The sequence below is a fragment of the Danio rerio genome, chromosome 4 (genome assembly GCF_052040795.2).
Source record: "Danio rerio strain M-AB ecotype USA chromosome 4, GRCz13ab, whole genome shotgun sequence".
Classification (NCBI taxonomy): Eukaryota; Metazoa; Chordata; class Actinopteri; order Cypriniformes; family Danionidae; genus Danio; species Danio rerio.
The window spans coordinates 63,560,024-63,577,554 of NC_141024.2; the positions used below are offsets into that span (position 1 = coordinate 63,560,024).

General features: G+C 38.9%; 3 protein-coding genes across 5 annotated transcripts in view; 1 reads left to right on the forward strand and 2 right to left on the reverse strand.

The window, feature by feature from the left end:
* LOC137489757 (protein NLRC3-like) overlaps positions 1 to 17,531 on the forward strand; it is a 407,221-nt gene that overhangs the window by 224,047 nt on the left and 165,643 nt on the right. The gene's annotated exons all lie outside the window — the stretch shown is intronic.
* The window catches only part of LOC148682312 (uncharacterized), a 342,019-nt gene that overhangs the window by 145,108 nt on the left and 179,380 nt on the right, over positions 1 to 17,531 (reverse strand). The window lies entirely within an intron of this gene.
* Positions 1 to 17,531, reverse strand: part of LOC137487276 (uncharacterized protein K02A2.6-like) — a 252,759-nt gene that overhangs the window by 42,241 nt on the left and 192,987 nt on the right. The window lies entirely within an intron of this gene.

The following is a 17,531-nucleotide window of genomic DNA, read 5'->3' on the forward strand; positions in this document are numbered from 1 at the left end:
CTGTACAAAGCGCCAAACTAATGTTATGGAAAGGGATTCTTGTTCAAATTCCTGCCGCAAAGCGGCATCTTATGTTTTATATCAAATAACATCATGATTAAAACGTTGATGTATAAATTGTGTCCGGTATCGTTAATTTACCTCCAGTGTCAGTGATGCGGAGGCTTTAAAGTGACGCGAAGCCGGAGATTTTAAAGTGACGGCAACTCTCATACCAAAATGCAATACATATTTAGGGTCAGTCTTTCACCTTAAATATGTAACTTATTATTAACAATTCTGCCGAGTGCCAACGCAGCTTTACAAAAGACGCGCCAGATGCGTTAGCTTAGGCGGCTAAAGTTAATGGTACATGACCGAGTTGCCAAGTCACCCGTGTATTTGGAGTATGAAACATGGAGACATAAGAAAAGTAACAAAAATAACTTCCTGGACAACTTACACAAAACATTCTCACGCAGAGTGGAAGAAATATTTACTATCGTAGCCGAATTCTAATTAATTTCACACACCTGAGGTAGAGAGGTGCATTATCCGACAGAGCTCCCGGAGAGCGACGGTTGAAAAAGAACGTCACTGCGCATGCGCGTGCACAAATACACAGCATAAATCCCGAAATACAGAATTTTCAGCCACATTTTCACAAATGCTTATTTTATATTACCATTATGATAAATAAACTACATAAACACATAACACAGTGCCATTTGACTCCAGACAAAAATGCATTTTATTCCAACATACTGTTTAAATGTGTTTAACACAGTCATTGTGTAAACACTTAAGCACAATATTAACACACAATGTGTCTGCAGTAACACAAAATGTGTTACGAACTGTTTAACACATATTTTGTGTAAATTTTTAACACATCATTTTTAAGAGTGCACACACACACACACACACACACACACACACACATATATATATATATATATATATATATATATATATATATATATATATATATACACACAGTACATATGTGTGTGCGTGCGTGTGTATTTATATGGTGGGGGGGCTCCAATGTTTGTATATGTTCATGGGGGGGGGCCCCAAAGAAAAAGGTTGGGAACCACTGCATTAGGCCACTGGTCCATGTCACCAGTCTTCTATCAAGGATCTCTTGTATGTCTTCAATAAGATGCCACCGCATGGAAAACTGCACTTTAGGATCTCGATGCCAGTTTGCATTCTGTTAAAATAAGAACTAATGGACAAACATTTTCTTTCTGCAATCATTCACATTCGTGTCTCTTTGGTCCTGGGGTATGGTTCTAGCGTATAGTGGGACTGGTCTTGAGATATTCGAATTCCAGTCAAGGCCACTCTCATTAACTTGAAATCACAACCTTTCTGCAGCTATTTTCTTGTTTGCATTTCATCATCATTTACCTAACATGAGACCGTTAGTTGAAAGCCAAAGTCTGAGAAATTGAAGCTAACTATTGCCCTCAGATCATCACACCTAAGCTTTGAGTAGACAAGTCAGGATTTTTTCACACAACTTAAAAGTAACTCAACAAACACAACCCAAACAGGACTTGAATCCACAATCTCCAGCTTCGAAGGATGATGCCTTATCCATTAGGCATTATCCATCAATTATGCTGATTCTATTCATTCAAATGGTCTCATTCTTTTTCTTGAATTTTACAAAGCCTTTGATACAATTGAGCACCAGTTTTTGTTTAAAGCATTGAGGTTATTTGGATTTGGGGTCCTTTTTGTTAACACTATGGCTATGTTTTATAAAGGAATCAATAGTTCAGTGATCGTTAATTTTAATACTTCTAATTGATTTGATATTTTGTGTGTTATTAGTCAGGGCTGCCCAATCTCTTCCTTTTTATTTTTATTAGTTACAGAATTACTATCCTTAAGCATTGTGCAAAATCAAGATTTCAACGGAATTTCTGCTTTTGGGAGGGAGATCAAGAGGCTTTGAGCTTTGAGGCTTGGGCCCCATCATACACCCGCTGAAATGTGGCGCAACACGCGACGCAATACTTGTTTGCTAGTTTCAGCTTGGCGCAAGAGTCGTTTTGAGGCGTTGCGCCACGCTCTTTAAATAGCAAATGCATTTGCGCTCATATGTGCGCCCATAGGCGTTCTGAGGCGCATTGCTGGCGCGCTGCTATTTTGAGAAACTATAATAGGTTTTTCATTAGACCAAACAAACCTGGTCTAAACTCCAGCGCAGAGTTGCGCCTCGCTTACGCACTGCTTAATACACACAAAATGTAGAGTAATACGCAAATAACTTTACATATGTAAAAAAATAAAATATTAAGGATATATATATAGGATATAATAAGAATATATATATATATATATATATATATATATATATATATATATATATATAGGATATAAATATAAAGGATTAAAATATTGCAAAACATTATTTTCTAGTCTACATTTATATAAAAAACCACTGCTTTCATGTCTTCTTCATCTCGGGAGGCTTTTTCAGTTCATTCATAACAATTTGCTTTTGTATAATGTTATTATTATTAGCAGTATTATTTATTATATCCATATTTATATTTGTTTTATTAAAAAACATGCTTAGATTTGCCCACCTGCAGGTTTTAGACCATATGGGGCACAGCATGTGTTTTAGGAAATAACTCACTTTGAACACACTTTGTTATTATTGTTCATTTATTCGTTTGCTGGAAATTAGAACTGAATTTAGAAATAGTTATGAAATAAATATATGCGCTTATCAAACGAAATTAATTATTTATAGGCTAATTGATGTCTGTGCGTAAAGGTTTCCCTATCCACGAGAGCGAAAGTGAAAGTAGATAATTTATCTCTCATTCTTGCGCGGTAGATGCACTGTTTAACTGTTTGCTTGTGAAATGCTCAGTTTTTCCACTTACACTTTACGTCAAGTAAATAGCAAATGTGCTTATGGCGCGATGCAAGGCTCTTAAAGGGAATGGGAGATGAGACTCTGATTGGTTGATTCTCAAAACACACCTATAACTCATTAAGAAAATAAACTCAACCCTTTTAGACCATGCGCCATGGCGCAAAGCAGATTTTCCCATCCTTAAATTAGCAAATATGGATTCTGACACGCCCTTAATGCATTTGCGCCTTGCACTTTCCGTTTTGCTCATGGACCGTCAAAATAGAGCCCTTTGAGTTTTGAGGGAGGGAGAGGCTTTGAGCTTCAGGATCAGACAGACATTTAAATCACACTCACACTTATAAAATCCCTTCATAATTTCTACAAATAAGCCTAATGTAGAAGTATTAAACTTACATGCAGAAATAAAGATGCTCTTGTGCAGCAGGAGCATAATTTGAGCTCTTTCGCTTCACTAAAACGCACCTGTGTGATCTACAGGTTGATCCTGAATTATTATTGGTTTCACCAAGTGGCACTGACATGAATATTCATGAGATTCTTCTGACTGTGGGCGTGTCCTCAAGACAACACCCAAACCACTGAAACTGAAGATAAGTGTGTTAAAGGAATATTTTTGAGAATAAAAAAGTATTTAGGATTAAATCCACAGTGTTTCTGAAAAATATTTAAGCAGTATTGGACCAATAACTTTAAATAATTTTTTTGTCACAATAAACTCAGGTTTAGTCCATTATTTTAGTTTTAGTTAGAGAGTTACTTCTAAAGTCAGATAGCAGTTGAGGGTTAAATGCATATTGTATAAAGAACATTAGCTTGTTGCTTTTCAGCAGTTTTTTCCTGTTCAACTGGAAGGTCTGGTTAACTTTCAATTTTGTGACTCGCTGTGTTAAAGACATATTTTTTTTCTGAATGATCTGAAATTATCGAGTTAACTGATTTAGAAAAGTACAAACTTTCCAAGAGATTAAAAAGTAAAGTTATTTAACATTGTATTTAAATTATGTTTTGGCACTGTTGTAGGATTGACATATCACTAGTGGCTAACTAGGTAATGCAGTCCAAATTCAAAATACTGAAGGTTTTTCCTTTCTGTTCAACTGGAAGGTCTGGTTTATCTTAACTTTCGAGTTCGAGACTCTCTATGTTTAGAGTTATATTTTGTAAGGATCTGTCTATGCCTTTGTCTATGATCCGAAACACTCAAGTTGACTGATATAGAAGAGTACAAACATTTTCAAGAGATTAAAAAGTAAAGTTATTAGACATTGTATTTAAATTATGTTTTGGCATCGTGTTAAATCACTGTTTGAGGCTTTGAGTTTCAGGATCAGACAGACATTTAAATCACACTTACATATAAAATTAGATTAGATTCAACTTTATTGTCATTTCACATGTACAAGTACAATGCAACGAAATGCAGTTTAGGTCTAACCAGCGGTGCAATAACAGCAAGTGCAGGATACAGGTATAAGTTATAAAGTGCAGTTATAGAAAAACTATAGTGATATTTAAAGATGGATGTACTATGAACATTATATACAGGTTGTATTAGCTATGAACAGAGATTTACAATATATGAATATATGTGCAGGTTGCTATTAATAATCAGAAGTGTGCAGATAGATAAACATAATTACAAATGTGTATGTACAGTGGGTGTGTACATAATTACAAATGTCCATGTGCAGTGGGTATGTATAGTTTAAATAAGTGAATTAGTGCAATGTAGTGCAATGAATATGTGCACATTTTAAATGTGCAAATGTTAAACAGTGCAGTGATTGTGAGGAGTTTAAGTTAGAGGAGAGTGGGGGTGCATGGAGGAGGGGGGTCAGTGAGGGGCAGAGTTCAAAAGGGAGACAGTTCTGGGGGAAAAGCTGTTCCTCAATCTGCTAGTTGGTCAGGATGCTTTCTATTGTGCAGCTTTAGAAGTTCACCAAGACGGCTGATGAAAGCTGGTTCTTCTTAAGTTGCCTTAAGAAAAATAGGCGCTGGTTGACCTTCTTGACCAGGCTGGAGGTGTTGGTGGTCCAAAAAAGGTCCTTTGAGATGTGGGTCCCCAGGAAATTCAGGGGTGAGACAGGCTCAAAGATCATCCCACTGATGGGTTAGGGGCAATTTTTTGTCAGTGCACCAAGTGGCCAGATGCTGTATCTCCTCCCTGTAGGCCGTCTCATTGTTGCTGATAACACCAATCACTGTAGTGTCATCTTTTTTCAGGCCTACAGTCGATGGTAGTAGAGGAAGGGGCTCAGCTCACAGCCCTGTGGTACACTAGTGTTGAGTGTGATGGTGGTGGAGCAGATGTTGCCTCAGCTAACATTTTGAGGTCTGTTAGTCAGAAAGTCCAAAACCCAATTGCAAAGAGACGTGTCGATATCCAGGTCTCTGAGTTTGATCAGTAACTTAGAGGGTATGACAGTGTTAAATGCTGAGCTGAAGCCAACAAACAGCATTCGTGCATAAGTGTTTTTATTGTCCAGGTGTGTGAGTACAGAGTGCAGTGCTATAGAGACTGCATCATCTGTGCTCCTGTTGCCACGGTAAGCAAACTGATGTGGGTCCAGTGTGGATGGCAGAGAGTCTCTCAGATGTGGCAGGGCCAACCGCTCGAAGCACTTCATGATGATGGGTGTAAGTGCTACGGAGCGGTAGTCATTCAGGCATGTTGGGCTGGAGTGTTTGGGCATTGGCACAATAGAGGTGGTTTTAAAGCATGTTGGCACAGCTGCTAGGTTAACCCCCTGGGGTCGAAGACCGTAAGTTTTTACCTCATTGAGCTGAAATGAACCTAAATTACACTTTCAGTTTTGATCGTACAGATAAGATCAATACATCAATCGAATCTGTTAGGTGTCTACTTTTAAATGTGTACACTCACAACAAAAACAAATGTGTGTGCTTTTGCAAAACAAGGATAATAAACAGTGTAGGCATTCTGTCTTTTCTCTCTCCGTGAACTGTTTTTAGAAACGCGTCAGTAAAATGCGCTGAAACTCAGCGAAAACAATACATCCAGACACGAGACACATATCTTTATAAAGCTTGAAGTGTTTACTTTTAAACGCAGCTATGCATGTTGAAAACAAATATTGTTTGATAAAGTAATCAGTATGAAAGCAACGCTATGTCTAGCTTCTCAGTCTGAGCTCATTAGAGTTATTGCGACCACGCCCACAAAGCTTTGACATTACAAACAGCCTGCATGAGAAGCGTGCAACAGTAGACTGTGTCAGGAAAAACACGTCTTTAAAATGAACTGAAACTCAGCAAATACTCGACAAAGAAACATGTGAGATGTTTCTTAAGAAAGCTTGATATGTCTTCTTTTGCATTAACCAATTCAAGTCGAAAACAAATAATCTCCTTACATGTAATTCGTATAAAAGTAAGGGCTGGTACTGATTCTCCTGTCGCTTCCATTACAGCGAACGTGATCCCGCCCGCAGTGAAGGCGCAGTTCATATGGGAATGAACTGAGGTGAGCCAGCCAGGTGATAATGTACACGCGCCCCGAGACATGGCATCAAACGACAAGCTTTATTATAGTTACTTATTTTGTTTGAACGATGGCACGCTACACGGGTGAAGAAGCACAGTACTAAACAGCGACAAAGAATTTACTTTCTCCTCAGAGGAAGAGCGCGACTCTGATGACGAGCGCATGCATTTAGAAGAACATCTAGACCCAGCAAAGGACAGAATTCCTGCCGATAAGTCTTTTAATCTAACCTTTATGATATTAAATATGTCCTTACAGGCCACTTATAGTTTCATTGCTATACAAAGTGTATCCTATAACGTATAGCGTGTAATGATAAACATAGGCCTATATAATGAAAAATGTAATGTTATAATTATTATAATTATATGTATTATTATAATTATATGTTATATATACATAAATTGTTATTATAATTATATGTATATTATAAAAATAAATATTTGTTTACAATACAGGTGCTGTTCTGTTTAAAATTCCTCTGTGGTAACTGAGTTTATTAGGTTTACTATTATTGAGATATTTTGTGTGATAGTTAAATACATTTTCAATAAACTGCAAACAAAAAATATGTAAATAAACTTATTTTTTTCTCAGATTCTTTCTTGAAACTCTTAGTCACATACCTGTCTGATGGCTCATTATGCAGATCTTTGTCTTCTCTGGTGTGACTCACTGCATAGTAATGATAGTTCACGCCTTCTCGCATAAACTATTTTCACACAGAAAGTGACTTAGAAATTTTAATTCATTGTATTGTTTTCTGTGAGCAAGTGAACACGATGATTCTCACATCATTTTGAATGCACAAATGTCAGTGCATGTCAAAACTTCTCCAGAGCCCCAAAACACCCTCAGACCCCAGAGGGTTAAGTGACAGGTTGAAAATGTCTGTGAATATCCCAGCAAGCTGTTCTGCACACGCTTTGAGGACGTGCCCAGGAATACCGTCTGGTCCAGCTGGCTTACGCACATTGATCCGACTCAGTGCCGTGTGTACTTCTGAGGAGGTGAGTGTGATAGGTGAGTGGTCGGTTGAGGAAGTGATCCTGGTGTAGGGTTCTTTATTGTCTCTTTCAAAGCGGGCATAAAAGTCATTTAGCTCATTCAGGAAGGAGACATCTGTGGCTGTGGACTGGCTGGGTTTGTAGTTGGTGATGGCCTGGATGCCCTGCCACATGCGCCGAGTATCAGAGTTGGAAAATTGATCCTCAAGCTTTAGCTTGAAACAGTGCTTGGCCTTTTTGATGCCCCTCTTCAGATTAGGCCTGGAAGTGCTGTAGGCCTGTGCATCGCCTGATCTAAAGGCAGTGTTGCGTGCTTTCAGCAGGAGGCGCACCTCCTTGTTCATCCATGGCTTTTGATTAGGATCTGTTTCTGGGTTGTGACACTGTCTATGGTGGTGTTGATGTATTTCAGGACAGAGGAAGTGTAATGTCTGTGTGAGAGCCACAGGTGGTCAGGAAAGCAAACATACTCCAGTCTGTGTGTTGAAACTTGTCCTGGAGTGTGGAGTCTACCCCCTCTGGCCACACTTTTATGGATATATATTGTCTGCATAAGATATGAATTAATTTCTTTTTGAGTATTCTTTGAATTCAAATGATTGGGGCATCTACATGGTTGGAACGCCTCACCAAGGCTGAAAGTCATTGAGTTATATGACCATGTTGAGGAATATTTGAGGTAACCATACCATGACAAATTTGTTGCTGTGCCATTACTGCACTTGGGTCAGTGATTTAATTGAATCTTTTTTTCTTGTGCAGCTTTTTTGAAGTAAGTTGTATCCTCTCCTTTACTTAAAAAGGCTTTGCAAAATTCACCAAAAGTTTCATCAGTCATTTCTTTATCTAATCATTCATTCACAATTACATCTCTGCCTCTCCCTTTGGTGTTTTTTCATGCTGTTTGTCCAGCAGGTCAAAATTTATCAATAAGCTTTAGCATTGCCACTTATATGGTGCAAATCGGCTTTTCTCTCTACGCTTTTTTCGAAAAAACACAGGAAAGGACCTACAAATATTTTCTCATTAATGGAACAATTTATATAAAAGAAAAACACATAGGTACTGTAGCGAGGCAGAGGGAAAACACTGACACAGTTGCGTTAGGTTACAGACAAGTCCCCGGAGGGTGCCTTATGTACAGAGTGTGTGAGGTGAAATACGGTGCTCTTCTTAAATGTGGTGCTCTGGTGCTCCGGGGAGTAGGTGAAGGACAGTGAGTAGTCGGGTGTTGAATCGTGACGAGCAGGAGTCTGCTGTGGGAGAGCTAGAGAGACAAACATTAGCGCAGGGAGTCATTTCAAGAGTTCCCACTTAGATATGCTTGGCACTTATAGCAGGTTTGGCATGCTGTCCCGGGAGAGAACCCTGAGCTCGGAGATATTTGAGCCCAGGGCTCCCGCCCGGTCTAGAAGCATATCAGGAGAACCGAGATCAGGTAGGTCTCGATCGCTCCCCCTTTAGAAGGGGAGAAAAAGGAGGAGATGGGGTGGAAGGGGGGATTCTTCCAAAATGAAGATAGTGCAATGAGGAGAAAGTGATCCATATATACTAAGCTAGGATCATTCTGATTGGATTATTACTGATTACGGATGAGTGGCCAGCGGTGCACAATCATATCACGTGCTCCTCTCGAAATTAGTTTATGAAACTTCACTTCAAGAGTTCCCACTTAGATATGCTTGGCACTTATAGCAGGTTTGGCATGCTGTCCCGGGAGAGAATGAATATATGTATATATGAGAGAGTATATAAATATATATATATATATAATGGGGTAATCTAAGGCCTGGAGGGGGTGATCAGGAGACTTCTGTGAGTCAGAATGGGCGCTGCGGGAGTTGGGTGCAGCAATTTTTTTATTTTATTTTATTTTGCCATCTCTAGCAGAAATCGTGAAGTGTGATTTGGGCGGTGGTGATTTCTGCTAGAGGGTGAGTGGCAAGTTTGGCCAGACTCTTGCTGGAGTCGATGCTCGTGGAACACTCCGGCTGGAGATAGAGCGGGGAGTGACAGCGCTCTATATAAATATATATCTATAAATGAAAGTCCATAGATATACATATATAATGAGTTTCAGTGGCCTGGGGGGGGCAGTGACTGACCCCTGCGGGGGTCGGCGCCCGGGGAACAGGGCAAGCTGGCCTATTCTAGCAGGAGTCTTGGAAAGGGGATTTGGACAGTGAAGACTCCTGTTAGAGGGTGACGGGATGAGTTAGGTGCTCGAGGAACACTCCGTTAGGAGATGGAGCGGGGGAGTGACAGCGCTATTATAGATATATATATCTATGTACAGGTGTATATATATATATATATATATATATATATATATATATATATATATATATAAATATATATAAATAAAGATTGCTAAGGCCTGGAAGGGACGGTGAGACGACCCCTGCGGGGGTCGTAGCTCGGGGTAACACTTCTGCGGAAGTCAGAGCTTTAGGGGGGGCGGGGTCCGGCAGGAGTTGGGAAATGGAAGGGGGCTGTGAAGACTCCAGCGGAAACGGCCAGGGTGGCGGGGTGACGGGGGGCTTGGATGAAACTCCAATTACCTATGTGGCTGGGGAAGGAAACTGAGTGTTACTCAGGCTAGAAGGAAGAAAAAGAAGAAGGTAAGGTGGCTGGGTCATGCCCTCGCCCTTGAGTGGATGTGGGATTATGGCTGACAAGAGCCATCTGGGCTTCTTTGGGGGGCCAGTGGCTAGGACGTATGTCTTGAAGGCATCAGGTGACCACCTTCCTAGGATCTGGATTTGTTGCTGCCCTTTGTACTTCTGTGATGGCTGCTCATATTCTGAAACATAGTATACAGGAATGAGAGAAGTAATTCAACACCTTTAATACTTTACCCACACATTTAAAGACCTTATCACCACTTTCAATCAAAAATGCTGGCGAGATTTATCTTACGGAATATTTACTAAATATTAAAATGTAATAAATGAATCCAACTAAACGTTTGAATACAAAAAACATGTATATTAAAATCTAGCCGATTCGACAGGTTGTCACCTATAGAGCTGCAGACTGATAGTGTTGCAGTAAACAAGCGGCAAGCTGTCAAACCTAGTAGAATTTTACTGATTACGTAACTACCTAGTATCCTGATATTCACGGCTTGAATACAGTCAAACTTTAGCATACGATGATACCTTGTACAACAATAAATGTATTACCTTGTAAAGGAATCTAAGACTTTCTAATACTTTAAGCCCTCAAACTCCTCTATATTGACTTATCGGCCCCCAACACCTTCTGATACTCCGGAGACACCCTGTGTAAAAGTGATTGGGAGTTGATCTGGGGAAAACCTGTGGAGCAAAGAACTGCAATAAGCATCTCTAAATCAGAATCGTGTGACAGGGCAGTTGTGTCATCTATAAATGGGAAGAAAAGGGGGGGGTGGGGGTTTGCAGAGGGAGAATGAGGCTCGGCGGAGCGACTCTGCTATAGCGGAAGTACAAATGATAGTCAGCATTGGAGCATTATGAGTGCTAAATATTGTCAATAGTGATATGAAGAGTAAATGGGGGGGGGGATATGTGAATATGGTATCAAGGGTGTGGGCTGTATGGGCGGAAAGTATCTTTGCGAAGAGTGTAAATGCATTAGGAATGGACGAAGAGTGTGATGGGTTGAATGAGGGCAGTTTCAGGAGCTGGCAGTCTTGAACTCTAAAATGGAAAACAAGAGAGAATTAGAAATGAAATCTTAGCAACATGGCACATGTACAGCAGACATGATTAATTGTATTGGCTGATATTCGTGGGAGGAGTCTTCATAAGTGTATGGATGATTGTGAATAGAAGCGCCTTTGTTAATGCATGTTCCAATACTTAATGTCAATGTGCCAGGGTTGTAGAAGTGGGCATTTGTCCTCCTGCAGGGTGGTAATTAGAAGGAGAACTGAGCGTATGGGGCGTTTCTAAGCTGGAAGTCCTGGAAACCTCTTGGAGAGCTGGTGAGATGATAATGGAGTGGAGTTTAAATCCCTTACTGATATAGAAGTTTTTAAACTCGAATGTATTTAACAAAGTATAAGTATGAAAGGCTACTCCATGGCCAGAAATGTCCTCCTCTTGTTTGTTGCAGTCAAGCAGGAAATGGATTCTTACTGTCATTATAAACTGACTGACGTTCAGGTGTATTGATATGAGAGTCACAAATGGCGTGATACAAAAGGGTTACTGCTTGATGTGTAGGTTGTCTATCACTTGCTGGGTAATACTCATTTCATAATTTTATTTACTTTTTTTTTTTTTTAAATATATGTATATGTAATTATTAATAAAATGTAAATATATCAACTGCCTACATCAAACATAAAAAACGATGTTGCCACTTAATAGGAACTGTGTGAATGTAATGTTTATCATGGCTTTACTCCATCCATGATAAGTAACATGTATGTAATCTCAACATGATTGGAAATCTTAGCTTATTTGGCCGGGATCAAAGTCTCTGCACGCAGTCCATTCATGAATTTGTCGGGAGAGAAGGCGGGACCATCTCCAGTTTTGGAAAGCTCATTGGATGGTGATACTTCTCCTTTAAGCTATTGGCTCCTTGGAGTCACGGTCAAGAGTTCAGAGTGCAAAGGCCGGCGGCCATTTTGTAGATCAGATCGCTACAATGTTTATGCGTGAAAGTATGGCTCCACTCTCACCAGCAGCTGTTTTGGATATCAGTGCACCTTTTCATGGATGTATATCGACGAATGAAGGTGTTGTGGACATATGTTTATGGATTAGATTGCCTGGTCATTTGCCATCGAACTATTTCAGCTGTCGGAATGTTATGGATCTGCTGACCAGCGGGAGGCTGAGAGGTGAGTTCTTCATTTAAAGCGTTCTATTCACGCTGTTCTCGCCAGACTTCCCTTTAAAGCATGCACGTTACCGAAAGTGGACCGCTAACGTTAGGTGATCAGTGAGTTCGGCTTCATTCCGGTGGCTTGAATCGCCGGCGTCATAAGTTTAGACGAGGTTGTGGCTTGTGTAGTGAGGGGCAGATGAAGTAGAAGATAGAAGAGTTGATATGCCGGCTTCTAGCGGGGATTCTGGCTCGGTTGCTGGCGAGGCAGCTGCTGGAGTTTTGAGGAGAGCGGGGTTCTGGGGTCCGTTCTTCGTACGTGGATTACTCAGTTAGCTGGATTTGGATATTGACGATTTGACACGATCCAGGATCGTTTCGTTCTTCAAAGCTAATCCGAGAGTTGTTGTCATGGCAACAGTTCTGCTAGGTCAAACCTGATCGGGAGCAGGTTCAATTCATATAAACAGGATTAGATCGGCTCAGTTCAAGCAAAGATAATACAGAAAGTATGTTCCGAATTCTGATATTTTCTTACAGTAGTAGTTATATACACTTGGGAAAATAATACATAATTTTTAAATATATATATAAAGTTATAGTCATTAATAAAATAAATAAAGTTATACATATTAATAAAACGTATGCAATCTGCACCCTCGAAATGAAAGTACACTGCCATCTGGTGCAAAGAGAAAACTTATTGAAATTAACTTTTTAGATCGCTTTAGAACAAATTGTGTATAATAGAAATGCACAATATGTGACTTTTTTTTAAAAGCAATAATACATTTATGCAGTCATAAACATGTTTTGATAGTTAATATGCCAGTGATTTGATGCCTCACAAAAGTTGCAGACGCCTTTACCAATATGAAAATGCTTTTGTAAACAACCAGTTATTCTTTACACCGATTAAAAAACGGCTACTATAAGAAAGCAAATCTTTTTTAAATGTAGAACTAAATACATTGATTTGCATTGAAATACATAATGAATACTCTTGTCTTGACAAATGAAAGTGTAAAGCCTGCAGCTCACAACAAATGTGGAAAGTTCTTGCGTGTCATATTTAACAAGCCTTTTACTGCTAATTTGTAATTTTGCTCACATGGATAATTGAATATTAATCAAATGATGTCATTACGCTGCTGTGCCGTCAGCCAATCGTTGCATTGCTGATCATGATTTCGAGGATCGATAGATCTGTCCTTCATAACACACGCAGCGATCTCAGATCAGTTCATCCAGACATTCTAATCTGATTCGCGAACTTGTTTGAAGAACCAAATTAGCGAGAGATCAGTTATCAAGATTAAAAGATCCAGGATCTGCCAAATAATCTTAGATCATTTAAGCGAGGTACGAAGAACGGACCCCTGGTTGGAGAAGTTGTTGTTGTTGTTGATTGTTTGTTTGTTTGTTTGTTCTTCCATGCCAGAAGGTTGAATGATGCTGAAGCGTAGTTTAAATGCTGGAGTGTTTGTAGCGGGAAGCATTCTTCCAAAACGAAGATAGTGCAATGAGGAGAAAGTGATCCATATATACTAAGCTAGGATCATTCTGATTGGATTATTACTGATTACGGATGAGTGGCCAGCGGTGCACAATCATATCACGTGCTCCTCTCGAAATTAGTTTATGAAACTTCACTTAGTGAATGAAGCTCGTCTTCTTCTTGCGTGGGTCTGGCTTATATGCCTCTCTGCCTGATGAGGTCCAGCTGTGAACGATCCGGTGCTGATGATGGTACAGCTGGGGCGGATTTGCGACCAGGGCAACGTGGCATGCGTGTGCTCGCTACAGTACTTTCACAGATACAGTCTGTGAAATACTAAATCTTACAACTAGCCATTTCTTGCTGAACTGACTGGCTCTGGAAATTTGACGTTGTCCTCTCTCTCTGCTCTCCCTGCTATGCTGAATTATTCTCACTACTATGGTTTGTGTTCTCTAGGGTGTTGGTGAGCATCAACGCCAGGCTTTGAGCAGCCGATATTATTTCTCTTAATGGAACCTAATAAACACAAACATAAAGATTTTATATATGAAGAGTTCAGATGCAAAAGCCGCTAAACCCCACTTCCACCAAAAATGAGATAATGACATAGAGCAAATGCTTTAGACATGTAGTACATGTTCAACAAATATTTTTGCTTCAAATCATCTGAATCGCAGTGTCAGCGGATTTAGAAACAACAGTTTGTTTGCAAAAGCCTCTTAACGCCACTTGCCTTTGACAGCAAAAGCCGATATATCCCGAGAACCAATCAGAAGGCATGAATAGAATCATGTTTTTATTCCGCTTTCGATTTTAAAAGAGGGAGTTTGATGAACTGGATGAGCCTGTCCGACTGTTAGTGAATGGCAAATGAAAACATCCCTTACCTTAAACTCTGTGCATTATAAGTTAAAGAAAACATACTGGACAGTCGGAAGTGTAACATGCATTCATAACGTTTTTTTTTTTTTTTTGCGCAGTGATGCTACTTTGAATTAGTCTGATTTATTTTCACAACACCTTTTAACAAAAGACAAAGTTAATATGCCGTTCTTTTATCCTACATGGATGCTATGAGGATAAATAAGACACAAAAAAAATAAAAGAGGTCAAGACCTTGCGTATGCTGAGAATGAATGAATGACAGCTTCTAAAAGTGTCTGAGACAACCCCTTTTTGCCGTGTAGGCCCACCTGATGTTTTATTTGCTAATGTAGGCTATTTTTAAAAAGATAAATATAATGTATAAAACTTTACATTATTTATATTACTTCATTCTACCTATATGTCTGATGAGCTTTTTATATTAATGTACCCTAGAATAGCAAAATCGAGTAAGGTCAAGCCTTCTTGTTTATAACTCCTAATCTCTGGAATAGCCTTCCTGATAATGTCCGAGGCTCAGACACACTCTCTCAATTCAAAACTAGATTAAAGACCTACATGTATCTGTTTAGTAAAGCATACAATCAATGCATCTCTTAGCGGGTTTCCACACAGGTTTCTGCATCTTGTTTATATACACTATGAACAGCAGCTACGCTAATTATTTTCTTTATTCTCCATTTCCACCTGGGGATACTCATTCCGAAGCCCTCAGACTACGCAGAGCCACTGATCTGATTCAAGACCAGTGACGAGATGATCCTAAGGTGTCCATATCCTGGACCAGACCATATTCTGAGCAGCTGCTAGGGTGGTTATGGAGGAGTGGAGAGCATGAGACTGACTCCTGTGACGCTCCAGGGACAGTCAAGTCTACGCTGAGGCCCCGCTTCCTACCTTCGCCGCTGAGACTGCAGCTCTGCACAAGATGTTTGGCCAGCGGAGAAATTAAAATAGTGGTGCCCAACTGAGTCTGATTTCTCTCAAGGTTTTTTTTTCTTCACTTTCACCAATTGGTGAAGTTTTTTTTCCTCGCCGCTGTCGCCTGTAGCTTGCATGGTTTGGAATTGTTAAAGCTACGCATCGATATTTGCTGCTCAGTGTTTAGGCCCTCAATAGTGACTAATAAACCACACTGAACTGAACTTAAACACTAAATACTGAACTACACTATTTCAATTTACTATGATCTTTTATGTGAAGCTGCTTTGACAAAATCTACATTGTAAAAGCGCTATAAAAATAAAAGGGAATTGAAAAAATGTAACTAATGGACAATGCATAAATATTAATGCTTCATAATGTTTTCACACTATATTATTTGAATCTAACAAGCTTAGTTTACAATGTTTTTAATTTAAATACCAAATATCAGAAATAACAACAGATTGTTAGGATTTAATTAAAGTAAATTTTAATGTTATTGAATAATGCACTTGACAGATTTCATTCATTCATTTCCCTTCTGCTTTGTCCCTGGTTTATCAAGGGTTACAACAGCTGAATGAACTGCCACTTACTTGACAGATTTATGTATTTTGTAATTTTAGAAGGTTTGTGTAATGTATTTTATATTTGGTAAAATAATTTTAATTGCATCTTTAGTGATTTTCAACATATTACAGTGTCCTGTTCCAATACCTGGATAATAATATACAGAAAAAAATCAAAAGGTGGCTAGTTTGTAATTTGTTATAATATTAATAAAAAACATGCTTAGACTATTTAAGTTTAACGACTATACTCTGCCAATAGGCCATTAATAAATATTATTTTACTTTGTTCTGGGTTAATGTATATTTTACAATTAAAAACTAAATTTAGCATGTCTCACTGTCATTTAAAACATGTAATTCATAACACATCAGAACTGTAGACCTGCAGTGTGTAAACTGTATACAGGGGGTTTTGTTCAAAAGCCTACAGCACATAACTCAATTGAACTAATCCCTTGGGGGAGATTATGTTAAATAAGAAAAATAAAAGACTTTTAAAAAGGAACAAAACACGCAAATCGTCAACAAATAAAATTGGTTGCGTGTTTCAGCACTTGTCGATGGCAGAGGTGGGTAGAGTATCCAAAATCTGTACTCAAGTAACTCGAGTAAGAGTAAAAAAGTACCTTATGAAACAATTACTCAAGTAATTAGTTACTTAGTTACTTTTGATTATATATATATATATATATATATATATATATATATATATTTTTTTTTTTTTTTTTTTTTATATATATATATATATAGGACGACGTGGTGATGCAGTAAGTAGTGCTGTTGCCTCACAGCAAGAAGGTCGCTGGTTCGAGCCACGGCTGGGTCAGTTGGCGTTTCTGTGTATAGTTTGCATGTTCTCCCTGCGTTCGCGTGGGTTTCCTCCGGGTGCTCCGGTTTCCTCCACAGTCCAAAGACATGCGGCGGTACAGATGAATTGGGTAAGCTAAATTGTCCGTAATGTATGTGTGTGGATGTTTCCCACAGATGGGAAGGGCATCCGCTGCGTAAAAACGTGCTGGATTAGTTGGTGGTTTATTCCGCTGTAGCGACCCTGGATTAATAAATGGACTAAGCTCCTGTGATTTTTCTTTCTCTTTTTAAATATTTCCCAAATGATGTTTAACAGATTCAGGAAATTTTCAAAGTATGTCTGATAATTTGTTTTTCTTCTGGAAAAGCCCTATTTGTTTTATTTCCTCTAGAATAAAACCAGTTTTTAATTTTTTTTAAAATCCATTCATTTTACGGTCAATATTATAAGCCCTCTTTAGCAATATTTTTTTGATAGTCTACAGAACAAACTACCTTACTGACTTGCCTAATTACTCTAACTTTAACCTAATTAACCTAGTTAAGTCTTTAAATGTCACGTTAAGCGGAATACTAGCATCTTGAAAAATATCTATTCAAATATTATTTACTATCAGTT